At 40.7% G+C, this 17,984-nt stretch overlaps 1 long non-coding RNA gene across 1 annotated transcript in view; it reads left to right on the top strand.

The window, feature by feature from the left end:
• LOC126915165 (uncharacterized) overlaps positions 1 to 17,984 on the top strand; it is a 36,890-nt gene that overhangs the window by 1,611 nt on the left and 17,295 nt on the right. The window contains exons 2-3 of the long non-coding RNA XR_007710036.1: positions 95 to 409; positions 484 to 1,425. This is a non-coding gene — a long non-coding RNA (uncharacterized LOC126915165). The remainder of the gene's footprint in view (positions 1 to 94; positions 410 to 483; positions 1,426 to 17,984) is intronic.

Raw genomic sequence — 17,984 nt, 5'->3', positions numbered from 1 at the left:
TGGGTTGTGGTGGCTGTTGACTCTTGTGTTATATCCACTTCTGGACTTGTGTATTTCATCTTTGACTGTACCTCACATGTTGTAATATTTACAGTGCCTCAAGAGGGTGCCTGCCACCCGGAGTGCTCGACGGGTCCGCTCTAAAGTTAAACATAAACACCAGATGAGTTACACCCACGACGGTAAGATAGTTACCAGATTGGATAGGAATAGATTCCCTCCTCAAAGGAAATATGGACAGAAAAACACCCCCTGGACTGAGAGCTAGACTATAAGGACCAGGCGCTTCAAGAGACGAGTATTCAGTCTTCATCACGCAGTCAGTACGTCGGAAAGATGCGACGGTGAAACGTCGAGAGGTTCCTTAGTATCTTTGAGCGGAAACTTCGAAGATGAACGGACCATACCCGTAAGTAACGAACTCTACCAGTGACGAAAATGTACTCAACGATTGTCAATAGCCTGCAATATGGTAATCCACAGAGATCGTAATCGAATGCGGAAGCGGAAAATCCTGAGGATGTCCATTCTAGAAGCAAAATGAAGAAATCTGAGAACCATGGCGTCTCCGTAGAAAGAAAAGAAGCTGTTCAACCATTCTACGTGATTTCGAAGATGGGCATAAATGGAGTGGCAGCCAAATCGAAACGAGTTTCGAATCGATGACAAGATCGTTGAGACTTGTGGACGTAGACTGTGTGGTATGTCGATTGTCGAAGCTAGGCACACGTTAAAAACATGTTCGGGAACCATAGAATTGCAGATATTCGAAGAACCGACTTCAGCTTTCGGCGTAGATGTCACCTAGGTGTCACGTGGTGCGATATTCTTGTACGTACTAGAAACGATTTCGAGATGACGATGCTGAAACAAAGGAACACGGCTATTGTTCATGATTCCATAAATGTCGTGCAACAAGAAACTCCTTCTCAATATAAGATAATGGGTACCCTGATGAAGAATGGCAAGAACTTATTCGGGAGTTCTAAGGAGCGACTGAAAAGCGAAAATGAAGGAACTATTAGAAAATTTATATAAAAAAAATAAATAATGTCACTATAGTTGTTCGGCGGTGATTGCGAAAAGATGCGTTCGCGGTATAACGCGTCAAACGAGAATCATAAAGTCTCGTGTCTATACGATAATCGACGCACTCTCTTTACATCCAACAACTTTTAAATACTGGAAAGTGCATTTTGATCCAAGAGTTGTTAACAAGTGAAGTTCGGAGACGGTGATGTCAAGAAGGGAAATTATTGATGGGTCTGCCTCTGCAGCACGAGACAAGCGGATTTGTTTATTGCAATCTTCGTTAAGCAAGCGAGGACAACGGCCATTGCTGCCAATTAGATGAGAAAGGAACTGGTGGATAAGGATGGGACAGGACACATATCCTGTGTGTTACCGTGACGAGCAATAGGGAGCGTAAGTAAAAATCTAAATCTGAGGACGGCAATAGATTACTGCGGATCCGAGTATGTTTGAAAAGTCGTTGACTATCTTGACCGAAGGATGGATGAGGATAGATTCTGGGGTCACAGGACGTAACAATAGCATGTAAAATAATTTTAAGTATACGCTTCCAGATTTTTATTACATATACTTATAGATCAGGTATATCAATCTGCAATATATGATTGTTTGCCTTTCTTCCTTCTTTCATTAATTGCTTTCATCTTTTGAATATATTTTCATATTCAATTCTCCGGTCGTTTCGAGAAACAGAAGGAGACTTTCCTTTCCTTAATATATGTATATGTATTGTCTGTTGTAATAGAAAAGAGAAACCATGAATAAGGGCGCTGAGATATTGGGCGTACATAATAGAATTTAATTTTCTAATGATGTGAAGCGTATGGTTTTTAATTTCTCTGTCTCGATGCAAGGAACAAATTTCCATCTTATGCTTAAGTGAATTTGTGTTCTCTTTCATTTGGTAGTTGTTAAACTGTAGACGTTTATAGGTTTATGAGAAATTTAAAAGTAAAATATCCTCCAGAATACATATAGTGATAGCGATATACAAAATACATACATATGCGTATACGATTATACATAAACACGATTATTATTTGTGGAGGATCGCGTTATTTCGTAGCTGTTCAGCATGTGAAGCAGACAGTTCGTTTCGATCTCATTCCCGATTTTGATTCTCGGCCGCCCAGCTGATCATCGCATGATTAACGGAATGAAACGAAAATGCTAGAACGGAGCAGCCTACGTTCTGTGTTCGATCGATTGTCACGCTACTTTCGCAGACAATGTTTCCCAGGAGTGAAATTCGTTTGCATCGTAAGATACGTTCGGTCTTTGAACCGAGGAAGATTGATTACGTGAACGATGCTTGTCCTTCCATGTGGATTCCGAATGAATTCTGGCAATAGATATATTTTAACGTATTGCGGAAATTACTCTCTTCTTATCATTTTTTCTGAGATTATTAGGGAATATTTGCCTAACTAACATACGTGCATTTAAGTGCAACGAACAGAATTAGTAACAAAAATGAAAGCAATGAATTTGAAAAATACTGTAGAATTTTATATAGATTGCTTGTTCGTAGTTTCTTTCAGAGAATTCTTTTTCACTGGAGGAATAATTACATACATGTTATCTAGTTCCTTATAAATACGTTTATTAGATTCGTCGAAATATTTGGCAACTATGATAAATGGTCAGACTAAGAGGAAGCATAAGTGCAAATCTTGGTTTGATCGATTTATACTTTGTACGAATGTACTTTAAGATTCTTCGATGACCATTCAAGGTCTGTTGTTATGTTTGTGTATCGAACACATCGCGGAACATAGTGAATATTATGTTTTTTGCAGAAAGGGTCGTGCGTATCTATTTCTTATGAAACACTTTGTTATGTATCATAACAGCTATATTTACTCACTAGTTCAGATTCTTCGTTCGTTACGTAATTCTCGAATCAAGTTACAATAACAAATTCGACATTAGTAGTAAAAAAACACGAGCTTATATATCTCTGAAACAAGATACTCGTTGAAAAATTGACTCAAACTTCCTTCGTTAAAACCCGAAACGTCCGATTCTATATGTTACCGTTTATCTATATTACCAATAGGCATCTAGTATTCACAAACAGCGATAAACGCGTAGTAGATCTTACCTAAAGCGGCTAAACAGACATGCAACGTATCATTTCAATAAATTTCCACTGAAAGTCTTTCAATCTAACGATATTATGCCAATGAACATACGCAGTATGTACGTTAACTGTATCGATAACGTACGTCACTCGAGACAGGAATGAGGAAGCAGGAAGTTCGAGTTACTGATCGTTAGGAAGATGCTGAAAACACGGAACTCTTCCTTTACAGGTCGAATTTAATTGTGAGAACCAATAACAGCGATTGAACGAACGAATGGCCGTGCGATAATTGACGCTTTCGTGGAAAGTTGCGATCGGTAATAGGTGAGAATCGGGCGAATAGGAACGATCTACGAAGTTCGAATCCGGTTTCAGGTATCTTGTGGAGGTCTAAGGGAAAAGCAACGACGTGTGGGGACTCGCGATCGATTATCCCAAACATGCCCATCTTTCCATGGGACTTTTTCGCGAAAGTGAAATTTATCCGCGAGCTACGACAGATTCTCATTTATCTTCGAGCTGCGCCGAGTCGATTTCATACCCGCGAAAATATTTTTCATAATACAAGGGAAGGAGAATCGCGTCGTCGAATGGAAAATAGGCATTCACGACGATTCTCGCGATACCGAAATGCCACGCCTCACAATTATTCTCTAACGCTGGAAACGGTGAACTCTTTTTCGCAAATTTGTGTTCACATTGCAATCTATTTGAAATTCGGAACCATTCATTTTGCTTGATTACTTTCTGCCACAGCTTTTAGGCTACATAGTATGTATGATCGTACGTGTACAATGATAACACACATTTCTGAGAAAATGTATGTCCAAAATTTCATGCATCCATGCTATGAAATACGTTATTTGCAACCGGCAGTTATTTGAATGCAAATTATGTTGTTTCTAGTCAATCAATTAAGTATTTACTTTTATTCTGTGTTAGAACTACAACGAAAACCTGGAATAATTCAATTATTCAAATAATAACCGTCAAACAGTACGAGCCTGAAATGCGATCGACTTCTCGTTTTGTTCTATTGCTTTATCATAATTCTAAATTTACAAATATTTTTCAATCCATTCAACGTCTTATAATAAATTTCAATTGGATGGGAATCTAATAATATATCGAATGAAATGAGGGAAAAGTATAATTAATAGTCTGCAGATCTTTAGATCTATTAACTCTCTATATATTGTGTGAGGAAGAACAATTGAGGTAATACTTTAGCTATATCGAGAATCATATGCAAGAATTTAATATCAGATCGTATCAGTTCTAATTTATTTAATTGCATAAGGATATGTCTCGGATCGAGGTCTTTTAATTGGATTTCAAAATAAACATGTAATTTTCACACTTCAAACGCATATAATTGGAGAAAATTTTACTTGCATCGTTTGAATGATGAACGCCTCGTTGTGGCATATTTCCACGTCAACTTTTATTTTCTGCATCGTACGTACATAGAGGTGCGTCGTAGTCAAAATCATTTTCTCCGATTTTTAATAGAGATATCTTCAATAACGGTAATTTTAAACATTACAATATACCAACAGACATATAACACTCGATTAAAAGTATTAGTGTCAGAAGATAAATAACTAATGTACGTATTTCTGAAATTATGCGTCTCAAATCTTTATTCTATCTAAAAAATGTATAATTAAATTGAAAGAATAAATTCGATACATCTGTTATCGCCACAATAGCTACCACATTGTCAATTCACTAGGTATTTCTTATAAATGTGTACACCGATAAAACCGTATACCGTACACCGGATTCAAATTTTCATACCAATAACTAAATGGATTGTGATCAATATTTTCATATAGTGCAATAAAGTTCATTGCAGACATTATAATAGTATAGAACTTATCACGTTAAAAAATCCGATGAAAACTTTTAGTTACAATTGTCTCGACTATGAAGACAAATCACGTACCTATCTACCTATAACGGTCAATGCACTTGTCATAGCTTTATGTATATGCCAATCGCGCCTACGCGCTTCACCATTGTAACCTCCACTTCCGATTCGTGTACGATGCGGCGCACGAAGCTGCTATTGACACCAATTTTGCTATCGACGGTAAATCAGGTCATTGTCTTTATCGTCGTGTAACATCAATGTGACCGCGTGTTGCATGCGGTTTATCTACCCTTCTACCGAGAAACTCGGCGCAGTCCGATGACGAAGCTGGAATCGCGGCAAAACGTTCGCGAGCAAATTGAATCAAGCGCGGTTACACCTGCATCAATCGCATTTCCGCGACCAAAGCTACTGTCTCGATTCATCGAGTCAAATTTCTAAGATCGTGTGAAAGTAACCATTACAATTATTGTAAACAATTTAAAGAGACCATAGATGAGAGCTCGAACAATTTAGTTTACATTAGTATTACTCTAAAATCTCTTACAAAAATTTGGTAATAAAATTTGTCAAAATTGAATGCTGCTATTTTGAAATTTTTACAACAAGAACATTGTACGAAGATGCATTTCTGTATATTCTTGATTGATTCTTCTACTTTCTTGGTGCCCATTACTCCTATGCAATTAAGGTAAATTTTTAATAACGGTTTAACGTGTCGCAGTTTTGGACGCTATAAAAAGATTCTTCCTTCTAGTTTTCGTTATTATGCAATAGCTATATCAATAAGTACATATATATTATTAATTTTGCTCCTTTACATTATACCATGCTTTTTGTTCAAATGTGCTCTTTCGAAACATTTCCGACCTAATTTTATTTTTCTATCGCTAACTAAGTTAAATTTTAGTAAAAAAGAAAGAAATATGATAGGAACTACGGCAAAATTAGAGACCACGGCTGGGCCCTTACAATGGAACCCGTCGCAAAGTACCGATGTTTGGGCCCTGGCGCATCGTATACAGCTATTTCACCCAGAAGGTGGTGCGCGCAGTCTGCATCGCAGTGATCCTTCATTTCCACCTCCTTCTTCTGGGATTCCTGGAGGGATCCCGATCCCACATCAGCGTTATTTAGCGGGCATCAATGTTCTGCTTTCCATATATGATGTTATTGTTCGCATTACACGTTCTCCACGTATATATACTGTTTTATCGTGTAATTTTAACTAACATATAATAGTACTGTCTAGAAGCGTTTCTGTTACTATTCTAACTAACTGTACATATGCTTGTCCCATATTTCACAATTTTTTCTTGTTACGGGGTACATCCCCCACAATTTTGGTCGCAGACCTGTGGTTTTTTTGATCGGAGTTAGGTTTTCCCTTCAAATCGCGGTTGAAGCACAACTGCAAAAGTTGTGTAAACTAGGAAAATTATGACTAAGATATGAAAACGCGTATGTTGGATTTGTAGTCATTTCATCCACAGCTCAATCGTAGTCATATGATCTTTCTATCCACGATACGTGCTTAAATGTTAGAAGTGCCGGCCCTACATCGCATGGAATTTTACTAAAATATAAAAATCCTGTTGTCCGTTGAAACTGTTGCGGTTATCTGAATAAAATAGAACGCGTGGATGGATATGTTGTAGAAATATATTTTGCATATTCTATATTCGTAAATATAGTCGCTAGTTGCTCTTTGCTTTTTACATACGTTACATTAATTTCGCCTTTATTGTACTAATTGCGCAAGAAATGACGTTTTACGTCGATATGTTTACTTCTTTGATGAAATTCTCAATTTAGCTTGACAGTTCGAACTCATTTCACTGTATATCTTCTGAGTTTTTGGCTTCTCTACAAGAGTTTATATCTTATTTTCATGGTGCGATTCCATATCGTCACGCATAGCCTTTTTCCATAACTCTTTCTTTTCGGACCTCCTCGTTTCGTTAAAGACCACCGGAATTTTTCCCGCTACGTACATTATGGGGCGACCATAAGAATCGGTTCGTTTGACCGCGCGGCTATCTCTCAATTGTCTCACATTCTCGTCAGCTCTATAAGGTTGTTCTCTGGTTTCATGCTCACTCCCTGCACTTTCATACCTACGTACATCATCGCTCTGCGCATACATATCTTCGCGTTTAATATCTTTCGGTAAACGTATTTTAACTACTTTCATCGATACTAGTTCGGGCTTAAATATTACGTCTCCGCTGAATATTACAACTCGGCACGTACAAGCGATACCCTTGCCCTCATCTAGATAGCCTAATAAATATCCTTTTCTCGCCTTTTTATCAAGTTCTCTTCTCCTCTCCGCAAGAATGACAGCAAAGCACTCGGAATCGAGAACTCTAAAATTTTCCATACCTGAAGGTTTTTCCATACCAAAATTCATACGGAAATTTACTGGCCTATCTCGTTGGCCCCGTTTTTTTAATGACACGCACTGCGGTGTTCATGGCTTCGGCCCACAAAAACAACGGTAGAGTTACTCTGGAATTGACCCGTAGAGTTACTCTGGCCCGGCTCTACTACCATTCCATTCTCCCTTTCTGAGACGCCAATTTGTTCAAGATTGTGTGGGACGTTAATTGTATCCTTAATCCCCTTGGATCTTAGAGATCTATCAACTTTTTTATTTTTAAATTCTTCTCCTCTATCACTACGAATTTCTTTGATTTTACAATTGAATTGATTTCCAATTTCCAGACAAAAGGCTTTTAGTTTTTCAATTACTTTTGACTAGTGTTGTAAGAAGTAAATCTTTGTGAATTGTGAAAAATCACCATTAATCGTAAGAATATAAGATTTCTTACCTAATCTCTCGACTTGCATAGACCCGCATACATTCCTGTATATAATTACCTGATAATTAACTACCTCGCGAAAGCTCCACCTATGATGTCTTCCATACGCGCAACCTTCACAGGAAATGTTTCTGACGTTTACAACTTCCCGCAGGGAGGACTTGCTTATGTGAGTCTATGGGGGCTGGCAAACCCACGTTCCCGCAGCCAGGGGGGACCGTCGGGACAAGCGTCCCGCTTACGTGAGTCCCCTATGTACACCGCAGGGAAGGTCGCCGAGAGTGTGAGGCCTTTAAGTACGGTTACACTCTCTCTACGTGGCCTTGGGTAGTAGCGCACCCACGATCCTGAAGCCAATGGTGGGACCGCTGGGGTAAGTCCCGGTACCGGACTATCGGCGCTGACCGACACCCGTTGCCTTGAGGCCCCCGCTTACGTGAGTCCCATCCGGAACTGTTGAGCTCGGTTAACAGGTCGCCGACCGGCAGTGACGTGGCCGTACATCCACTCGATAGTCGCACCAATCACTAAAGATCGTACCACGAGGATCGAGTATAAGACCCGGAGGGAGTTGCGACCCCTCAGCTCGGCTAATAATAACAATCGGACTCGTGATGACAGTGGTTAATAGGCAAGTGCAGGCAAGGCGACCGATTTAAGGGGTGTTGGCTCCCCAGAATGGCCGCCGGCGGGTGAGCAGCGTCCTGGAGAGACGGTACGGCTTGGAAAGCGCCCCGTTCGACCTGGGAGAAGGGACAACCCCTGCATGCTTAACTAATCCAGGTAGCAAGGTACTGGGAACCTTGCGCGCTGGTTGGGCGTACCCCAACCCCTATGGCCCTAGGGTTGCTCGGGCCCAATATGGCGTCTACGCTCAGGAATGAACCCGTTACTAAAAGACTAGATGTCGTCTACAACTTTTATATTCAAATTCTATTTAAAATCGCTAACATGTCTAACGTTTTGATGACAAAGCCGCTTGTCCCATAATTGCCGTGTGTCCGCGTTTGACTCCGCTTTGAGGTGTAAGACGTGACGGGTACCAAGGCATATACAGCGTATCAATTTAACATTGCGCTTATTAATGTTAGTACCGCGTGTTGCTCTCTAGCCTCGCATTCTCTGCCACGGGCTTTCTTCATTTCCCTTTTTTATATGGTGCCGATGTTCTCGGAAGAGAGTCTCTTTCAGAATAGAGGTGTAGTTTTTCCTTGCCGAAGGTTCTTTCGCTCTTCGTAAAGTCCCAGGTTCTTTTTCTTTATGACATCATGGTATGGGACGTCGTTTCGCTGGCCATGTGACCAGCACGTGCGCTTCAACCCTGGATATTTCTCTATGGCCCTGTGCCGCTATACCTTCTAGCTTTCATCACTATGCTTTAACAAGTACATACATATTATTAATTTCGCCTCTCCTTTGTACCATGCTTTTTGTTTAACCGTGCTCTTTCGAGTTACTTCAGACCGAATCTCATTTTCCTTTCGCTAACAAAGTAAAATTTTAGTAAAAGAAAAGAAATATTATTGGAACTACGGCAAAAATAGAGACTACGGCGAGCCCGTACTGCCGCTTCGATGGCTTAGGTAGGAAAGTACGGGCCCTTGGTGCATAGTATACGGCTGTTCCACCCAGAGCACTGTGCTTACCCTTATTTACAGTATCCAACACCAGAATCCTTCTTCTGTGCTTCCTGGAGGCCCGACCAATGCCAGCGTTATTTTGCGGACGTCTATGTTCCACTCTCCTCTTGTTAGTGCTGTTGTCCGAGGGAGGTGTTAGTTTTGAGTTGCCTTAAAATCTATGGTTAGTAACTGTTAGTTTGAATATTTCTATTACTATAACTATTGCATGGCAGTTAGAGGGTCCGTCTAACTGCTATCACAGGTTGTTGACGATTTGAGTGTTGAGCGGCACATCTTCTGCCCGACTTTGACCGCTGAAGGCTTCATTTGTTTTGGTCGGTGTTAGGTCTTCCCCTCCAGCCTCGGACGAAGCCCATCAGTTGGAATTCTCTAATATAGGAAAATTACTATTAGGATTTGAACACGGGTACCTTGGATTTGTAGCCGTATACTATATCCACGTCGCCACCGTAGTCATATAATATTTATATTCTAGAACTCACACTTAAGGTTACAAGTGTCGGGCCTACATTGCTTGGATTCCCGTTGAAACACTAGAAATCTTGTTGTCCGTTGAAAGCGTGATTCAGATTTAAAAACGGGGTTAATAAATTATATTAAAACTTGTTTTGTACCGAAGCCTTTCTTTGCTACATAATTTTACTTTTTTTTATTAGAAAATCAAACAAAAAGCATGTCGTACGATAATCGAGAATTGAAACGCGGCCGTAGAATCCTGCCCTTTCTAATCTTTCCTGCTTGTTAATAATGTCACCAATATAGTCAAAATTTGATTTCACTATATATCAAAATATCTACAAAAGCACCTGAAAACATGAGTAAGTCGCACAATTTCCAAAAACTGAAACACGTGGTTGTAGAAATCTTTCCCTCTCTAAATTTTCCTGCTGGTTACCACCACGGTATGGTGCACGCATTCACAATGATGATTCAAATAATGTTTTCTACCTTGTGCATTTATCCGCATTTCAAAACGATAGCAAAAGGTCAAACAACACGTTTCCCAGGGTGCGTGGATAGTTTGCTGCGTGGTTGTAGATGGTTTGAAAGAGCTCGTTAACTCGCAATCCCATCGCGATTTTCGTCTTTTTTATGCGCTACTGGATACTGTGAGGCTCGGCAAGATGATGGCATCTTTACCCACGAAACACCCTTCCTCTGTCTCTGTTCTCTGTCGATACAAGTCATGGAACCACCTCAAGGCATTACTTCATTGTTGGTCTTCTCTCTGGCTGTACGCCTCATCTTTTCATCTTCCTATTCGTGATCTACCTTGTCTTTCGATGTTCTTCTCCTAGTTATCTAGTTATCGTAATTCTCTGACATAGCTCTTGGAATCTCGGCAAATATTCTTCTTTAAGGACAACCACGTCTATAACATTGTTGGTTGTCTGTATTTTGCCTACGTAGTTTTTCAGTGGAGTCCTTTCGTTAATCTACCCGTGACAATTGAACAAGACATGCTCTACATCATCACCTTCAACATTACAATTCCAGCATCTTGAGTGTGTCTCTTTTCTAATAGGATATTCATTGAATATACGAAGAAGCGATCGCGAAGAAGTTAACAATGTAAAGGCAACTAACTGCTGTGACGATGATACCGCGCAGGAAAACTAGTGATGGGTGTGTAGAAGGCGACGGGACCCAACATCCTCCCCTCGTTGAGAAGCTCCGATCAAAATTATGAATGAATAGAATTAATTGAAGCTTTCATGCCATTTCTCCTCACTTACTGGTTATCCGGAGCCGCGGGATTTGTCAGTGGTACGAGCCGTCTGACGCCTCGATCCAAGATGCTCGTTACCGTCAGCACAGCTATCCGGATGATTGCATCCTTAATGGCTTAAGGGTCACTGCATTGATGGAACGTTATCTTCCCTCAGGATTACGATGGTGTCTTCACGGATGCCATGACAACTCGGTTAGGTATTGCTGGTACCACCGGCACCACGAATGATGTTTGAGTTGATTGATGCTATGCCAGCTGGATATCCGGCTTGGTGGGGAGCCTCCCTCAAATCTCGTCCCCGCAAACTCATTAGTGCGTCGCCAATTAGAAAGTGGCCGGGAGTGAAGACAGGCAGATCATAGGGATCTGAGGATATTTGAGTAAGTTTGCAGGAGTTTAAAATGGCTTCGATCTCAATGATAAGGGTGTTGATGTGTTCGGAGGTTAATAGGTCCTTGCCGACTACGCGTGAGAGATGGCGTTTAAATTACTTTACCGCGGCTTCACACAAGACGCCAAAATGTGGCGAATGAGAGGGATTCATGCGCCATTGTGTCTGTATTTCAAAATGAGTGGTCTGTAGTAGTCGTACTAGTTAATTGTGTGCCGAGGTTAACGAGGGTAACGAGCGATGATTCTCATTAGCTTAGACCAGGAAGAATACCTTTCAAGTGGACTATAGTTGAGGGGTTTCGTGGACAACCTTTTCCGATCAGGAACATCGACCAACGGTGTTGGGCTCCAGGTCGACCAATGTTCTTCGTTCTGTTGTAGCCACTCTGATTCGTTTTTTCAAATGGTTGGGCGCAGGAATTCCTTGAACGTCTCACCTCGGAAGATAAGTTCCGCGGAGTTATCGGTGGTAGGTACATGACGCCAGTTGGCGATGTTGGCCTCTGTTTGTATCTCGGCCACGCGGTTAGCGTCAACGATTTTTAACGTTTGTGGCAAGAACTTGATCCAGTGCAAGACGATGGTGGAATCAGTCCAATATACGATCCGAGAGACCTGCATCGTTAGGGCCTTCTGTATAGCGGAGAATGAGGATGCGAGAAAAAGTTCTCAGCTTAACTCGAACCGTGGAATGGTCAGAGATTTGAGCGGCGCTACCTGTCATCGCGCAGTGAGGAGTCGCAGCCAGACATGGTTGCCAGGATTAGTGGTCCGGAGGTGGACACAAGCCCCATATGCCTTCTCCCTAGAGTCATAGAAACCGTGCAGCTCATTCTCTGTTGCGGATTCGATGACGGTCTTACGCGGGAATCTTACATTATATAATAATGGCAGTTATATATGGTATCTGTTCCACTCAGTGTGTAAGTCTGCTGGAAGGAACTCATCCCAATCGACCCTTAATGCCCAGATTCGTTGAAGGAGCATCTTGGCTTAAAAGATCACTCTCACGAGCAATCTCAGTGGATCGCTTCGTAACTCGTATTGGATCTGGCGTCGATCGATGTCAAATAGAGGATTGAATCGTCGGAGGATTCCATAAAAGAGATTTTAATCTCTTATAATGTGATTCCAAGAGATTTTAATGTTTGAGATTCACACAACTGTAGTTTTTGGTTTGTGTCTTGTTCGCATAGTCCTTGTTGCAGTTCCTGTTCTTTCGATGCCCACTTTTATATATTTAAAACGGTTAGTTGGAGAAGTTCGGTGAGTTTTGCTCTGAGCGACAGTGCTTCCTCCCTCGTAGCAGCTCCGATGAGGGCGCCATCTACGTAAAAATCTCGCTGCAGAACCGACGAAGCTCGCGGGAAGCGGTGTCCCTCGTTGTCGACCAATTGTTTGAAGCACCTGATAGTTGGCAACTCGAAAGTCACTGCTTTGAGTTGATATGTTTAGACCTCCCGGTCAGAGTTGCGCAACAAGATTTATTGATACTTCCTGTCTTCTGAAGGGACAAGAAGCACCTTCTCAACATCACAAGTATGAACGTATTGGCAAGAGCAGTATCTCAGAAGAATGTCGAATAAATCCTCCTGCAACTTCGGTCCTGCATGAAGGGTGTCGTTTAAAAAAACTCCGGTTGTGTTTGGTGCAGACCCCTCAAACATGATCCAGAGTTTTGTATTTTGGCTCGATTCTTTGACTACACCGTGATGTGGCAGGTAATATCCGTTATCCGAGGAATCGTCTGTTGTGATCCTGGTCATGTATCCCAATTGCTAGTATTCTTGAATGATCTCCCGATACTCGGTTTCAAGTTGTTTGTCACATTGGGATCGGCTGTGGAAAGAGACCAGTCGCTTCATCGTAATTGTTTTAAACGACCCAAGCGAAGGAAGCTTTTTGTTAAACGGGAGTGCGACGAAGTTATCGTCCTTCGCTGGTGAGTCGGATGTTTCAGGATTGTTCCTGACATCGTCAATCCGTCTTTCGAACGCGTTCAGTAGGTTGGCCCATGTCGATTTCCCAAGTTGAGCTCCCATTGTTGAATGGTGTCTGGACAGGAATAGTCCGATGATAATGGTGTTTGACGACACAGAGTCACCTGAGTTCTTCAATGCGCAGAGATGGTGTTTGATAGTGTCGATTAAATTCTCTAAGGTTTCCGGTGTCTCTTTGTTCAATTTGGGATAGTTCTTTTTTTTAAAATCTTTGTTTATTAATTCCAGGTTTTTTACATATTTTTCTACGTGATTTTTTTTTCAGAATAAACGCTGAATTCTAATTGTAGGGTGGTACAGGCAAAAGTACCGATACGTCGTCACGTACGACGTAGCCATGCATTATTACATTTTTTTTTTTTTAAGATTATTATTGTGCCTTAAATTTAAGCCGCTGTTGCGCTGTGCTTATGTACGATATTTTAATTTATGTCCTGATAGCCTGGACGCAAAAATATGACAGATTTAGGATAGTTCTGCATCGCAGTCAAGTGACGTAGACAAGTTTGTCGTGGACCATCGAAGGGAAGGATCAACACTCACCGGGAATCCTGACCATGTCAATACAGTATGTTGGACCACGCGGTGTCTCAGCGTTTGGTCCGCTTGGTTGCACACTCCTGTCAGATGGATCTTCCTAGCTCATGGTGTCATCCTCGCCAACTTCCGTGGCATCAACCGAATCAAACTGAGGCTTTGGTGGGTTCCTATTCCCTAGTCGATTAAAAAATCGGTGGAACTGTTCGCGGTTTGTTGCAAAAGAATAGCTCTGTCCCAAAAGCTAGCACTTTCAAAATTCGCTAGCACAGCGACGAGCATGATGCCTGGTTTCAAACTTTTCGCCTTCGGCTAGTACACCTTGAGCTGCGCCATTGTCTCCCAATTGAGAGTTCAGGTTATATTGGGCCACCCTTCTGTGCGGACCTAAATGGTAGTAAGCGTCTCGACTCGCACCACCCTGACACGAATCCCTTCTCGAAACTGATCGTTCGTACGTTGCAAGATCTCCATTTCCCGGAAGACTCGTAAAAAATTGCGTATGTCAGTGTTTGGCTATACTGATTTACCTAGTCACATCTGGAGCTGAGACGACGCTCTGGATTTGTCGGAAGTTGTACCGTCCCTATGTAGAGGGTGGATTTCATCTTATGTTACGTGTTACAGAGGGACTACTGTGGTTCATTCTACTATTCATTCGCTCGCCGTTTGGACGATATTTTTCATTTATCTTACTCCACACTTTTCATGTCTTCGAAATGTTTTATAACAGTGTTAACAATATACAGACAGAATATGTAGTTTTGTTTTTGATACGCCAATGTCAGATATCAGTTGTTGCTCTTCGTTAAAATAACTATACCATTATTAGGTGCACTTTTTAACATGTCAATCCGTATCATTATAATTTTTTAGAATCTTCAAGATCAAAATGTCGCTTCGAAATAGAAAAGGAAGATCAGTTTGAAAAACGCTATATTATAAAAGCAAATGTTGAGGTTATTAGATGTATGAGCAGAGGAACGCGTGCATAAATTGTAAACTAGGAAATATTAGATAATCCCATAAGTTCGTGCCGTTTTTCGAGCGGTTATATATGTTAAGATTGTTTACATACCTTTCAGTTTCATGAAAAAATGTCATCCCCCTCTCGTTGTACAACTTCTCCCCATTTTTCAAGTGCATTGGTCCCTTATTGCCGTATGTTTATAAATCGACACATGAAATGTATACACAAAAGTCGGCACGCCCTTATGCGATGACCTAATATATTTTAATACAGAAGTGTAAGTTCTAGTAGTAGTAGTATAATTTGAGCTGGTACAGATTCGCACACCAGCAGTGTAGAAACCTGCCCTTTCTAAACTTTCTTGCTTGCTAATAATGTCACCAATAAAGTCACAATTTGATTTTATTAGATATCCAAATATCGAAAAAAAAAACATAAAAACACGAGTAAGTCGCACAATTTCCGAGAAGTAAATCACATCATTGTAGAAATCTTTCCCTTTCTAAATTTTCTTGCTGGTTACCAGCACGGTATCGTGCACGTATTCACGATGATGATTCAAATGATGTTTTCTATCTTGTACTGTTATCCGCATCTCAAAACGATAGCAAAATATTGAAACAGCACGTTTCCTAGAGTGCGTGATAGTTGCCGCGCGGTTGCAGATGGTTTGAAAGAGCTCGTTAGTTCGCTATCACGCCGCGATTTCTGGCAGCGCTCCAGTATTCCTGCGTTCGATCATGTCGGTGTAACACGCCCATACGATATACCTACATCAACTCCCCTTTGTAATTAAGCAATTTTTTCGGTTGAATAGTTAATAATTAATAATAGTACATTTAAATCGTTAGTGTTACGTCAAAGATCGTGCGAAAGTAACCGTTACGATCAGTCTATGATCAAGAATGCTGCTTATTATGAACAATTTTACAAGATGATAGATGAAAGCTCGATAAATTTAGTTTTTATTAATATTATTCTAAAATTTCTTGCAATAATTTGGTAAGAAAATTTATCAATACTGAATGCTGCATTTTTGAAATTTTTAGATCAAGAACTTTATACGAAAATGCATTTCTATATATTTTTTATTGATTCTTCTATTTTCTTGGGGTCAAAAATTTTACATTTTTATAATGAATTATTGAATTACGCCTAAGTAATTTAGGTATATTTTCTATAACAAAATAACTGTTGCGAAGTCTTAACTAAGTGGCGATCAGTTAGGTTGCAACTGATCGGTTGATATGTCAAACTTTTGTGGTGGATTGGTTTGGATATGGAACAATAATATTGAATAACAATAGTGACAGATTGCTGTTGCAACCTGTCAAATATATTTGGAATAAATTAAATAAATATAAGTATAAATACTGTTGAAAAACGCTCGCTCAATGTATTCGCAAAGATAGTTTATGATCGCCCGCTGATAACTCCATAACTATAACCCGGATAATTCGGTCAATCTCGTAGATGTTGATCGCTAATTCGTAGATACTCGGTATAGAGCTCTCTCGCTCGCGATCGCGTCCGTTTATTTATACTGGCCGGGGAGCGGGGTGGGAAATCTTGTATCCATCTTTATTCGGAGTTTATTTACCATTACGCCTCATGCGTCAAGGCTGTGTCAATGTCCTGAGGCAAGACAACAACATGAGTCGCTCTCGACCCGCCTGGTCCTATGATGCCGCTACACTTTGAACGAGATTAACGCTCAAGGTGGAAGCAAATTAAAGATGCCTAGTAGTGGTATGGTTTGGTTACTTATTTGCACTTTTTAGTATACACGAAGAGAATCATTAACACATTGAGATGCAGAATAATGTTATGTTTAGTTAATACGGTTTAGTGTAACTCGAAGTGTATGACGTTCTGATAAAAAAAATACTGCCTCCAGAAGCTTCGTCTGGTCCTTATATACTAACTTTCCGTCCCCGTGTTTTCCATGGTTTAATCGTGTACACTCGTGGGCGCATACCCTGTGGTATTGCTAATTGATATCGCATGTTTACTGTAGTCCTGACCCATCAGACACTTAGGCTGTTTATTAGGCTCTTAATCAGGTCCGCATCCTAAGGCTTACACCTTTGGAGGTGGGAAATTCGGGCTTTCCTAAAAAAGGCAGATGTGTTGTCCGAGTCATAAATTTACGGCCACTCCAAATCCGTAACATCAACTATTAATTTCGTTCCTTTTCTTTGTGCAACGCTTTGTGTTTATCCCTGCTTTTTTAAGTCACTTCCGATCTAATCGTATTTTTCTATCGCACACAAAGTTAGATTTTAGTAGAAAAAAAAAGAAATATAACGGAAACGACGGCAAAATTAGAGACCGCGACTGAGCCCTTACAAGGGAATTCTGTCAAAGAACCGATTTTTGGGCCTTGGCGCATCGTATACGGCTATTTCGCCCAGAAGGTGGTGCGCGCACTCTAGTCGCAGTGATCCTTCATTTCCACGTCATACTTCTGGAATTCATGGAGGGATCCCGATCCCACATCAGCGTTATTTAGCGGTCATCGATGTCCTGCTTTCCATATATGATGTTATTGTTCGCGTCACACGTTCTCCACGTTTATAAGCTGTATTATCGTGTAATTTTAACTGACATGTAATAGTATTGTCTAGAAGCGCTTTTGTTAATATTCTAATTAACTGTACATATGCTTCTGCCATATTTCACAATTTTTTCCTGTTACGGGGTACATCCCCGCACAATTTTTGTCGCTGACGTGTGCTTCTTTTTATCAGAGTTAGGTTTTCCCTTCAAGTCGCGGATGAAGCCCAACTGCAAGGATCGTGTAAAGTAGGAAAATTACGACTAGGATTAGAACACGAGTCCTTTGGATTTGTAGCCGTATACAATATCCACGTCGCCACCGTAGTTATAT

This window comes from Bombus affinis, chromosome 4, assembly GCF_024516045.1.
Source record: "Bombus affinis isolate iyBomAffi1 chromosome 4, iyBomAffi1.2, whole genome shotgun sequence".
Classification (NCBI taxonomy): Eukaryota; Metazoa; Arthropoda; class Insecta; order Hymenoptera; family Apidae; genus Bombus; species Bombus affinis.
The sequence above is the reverse complement of the archived record's forward strand: the minus strand, read 5'-3'. Positions and strand labels throughout refer to the sequence as shown.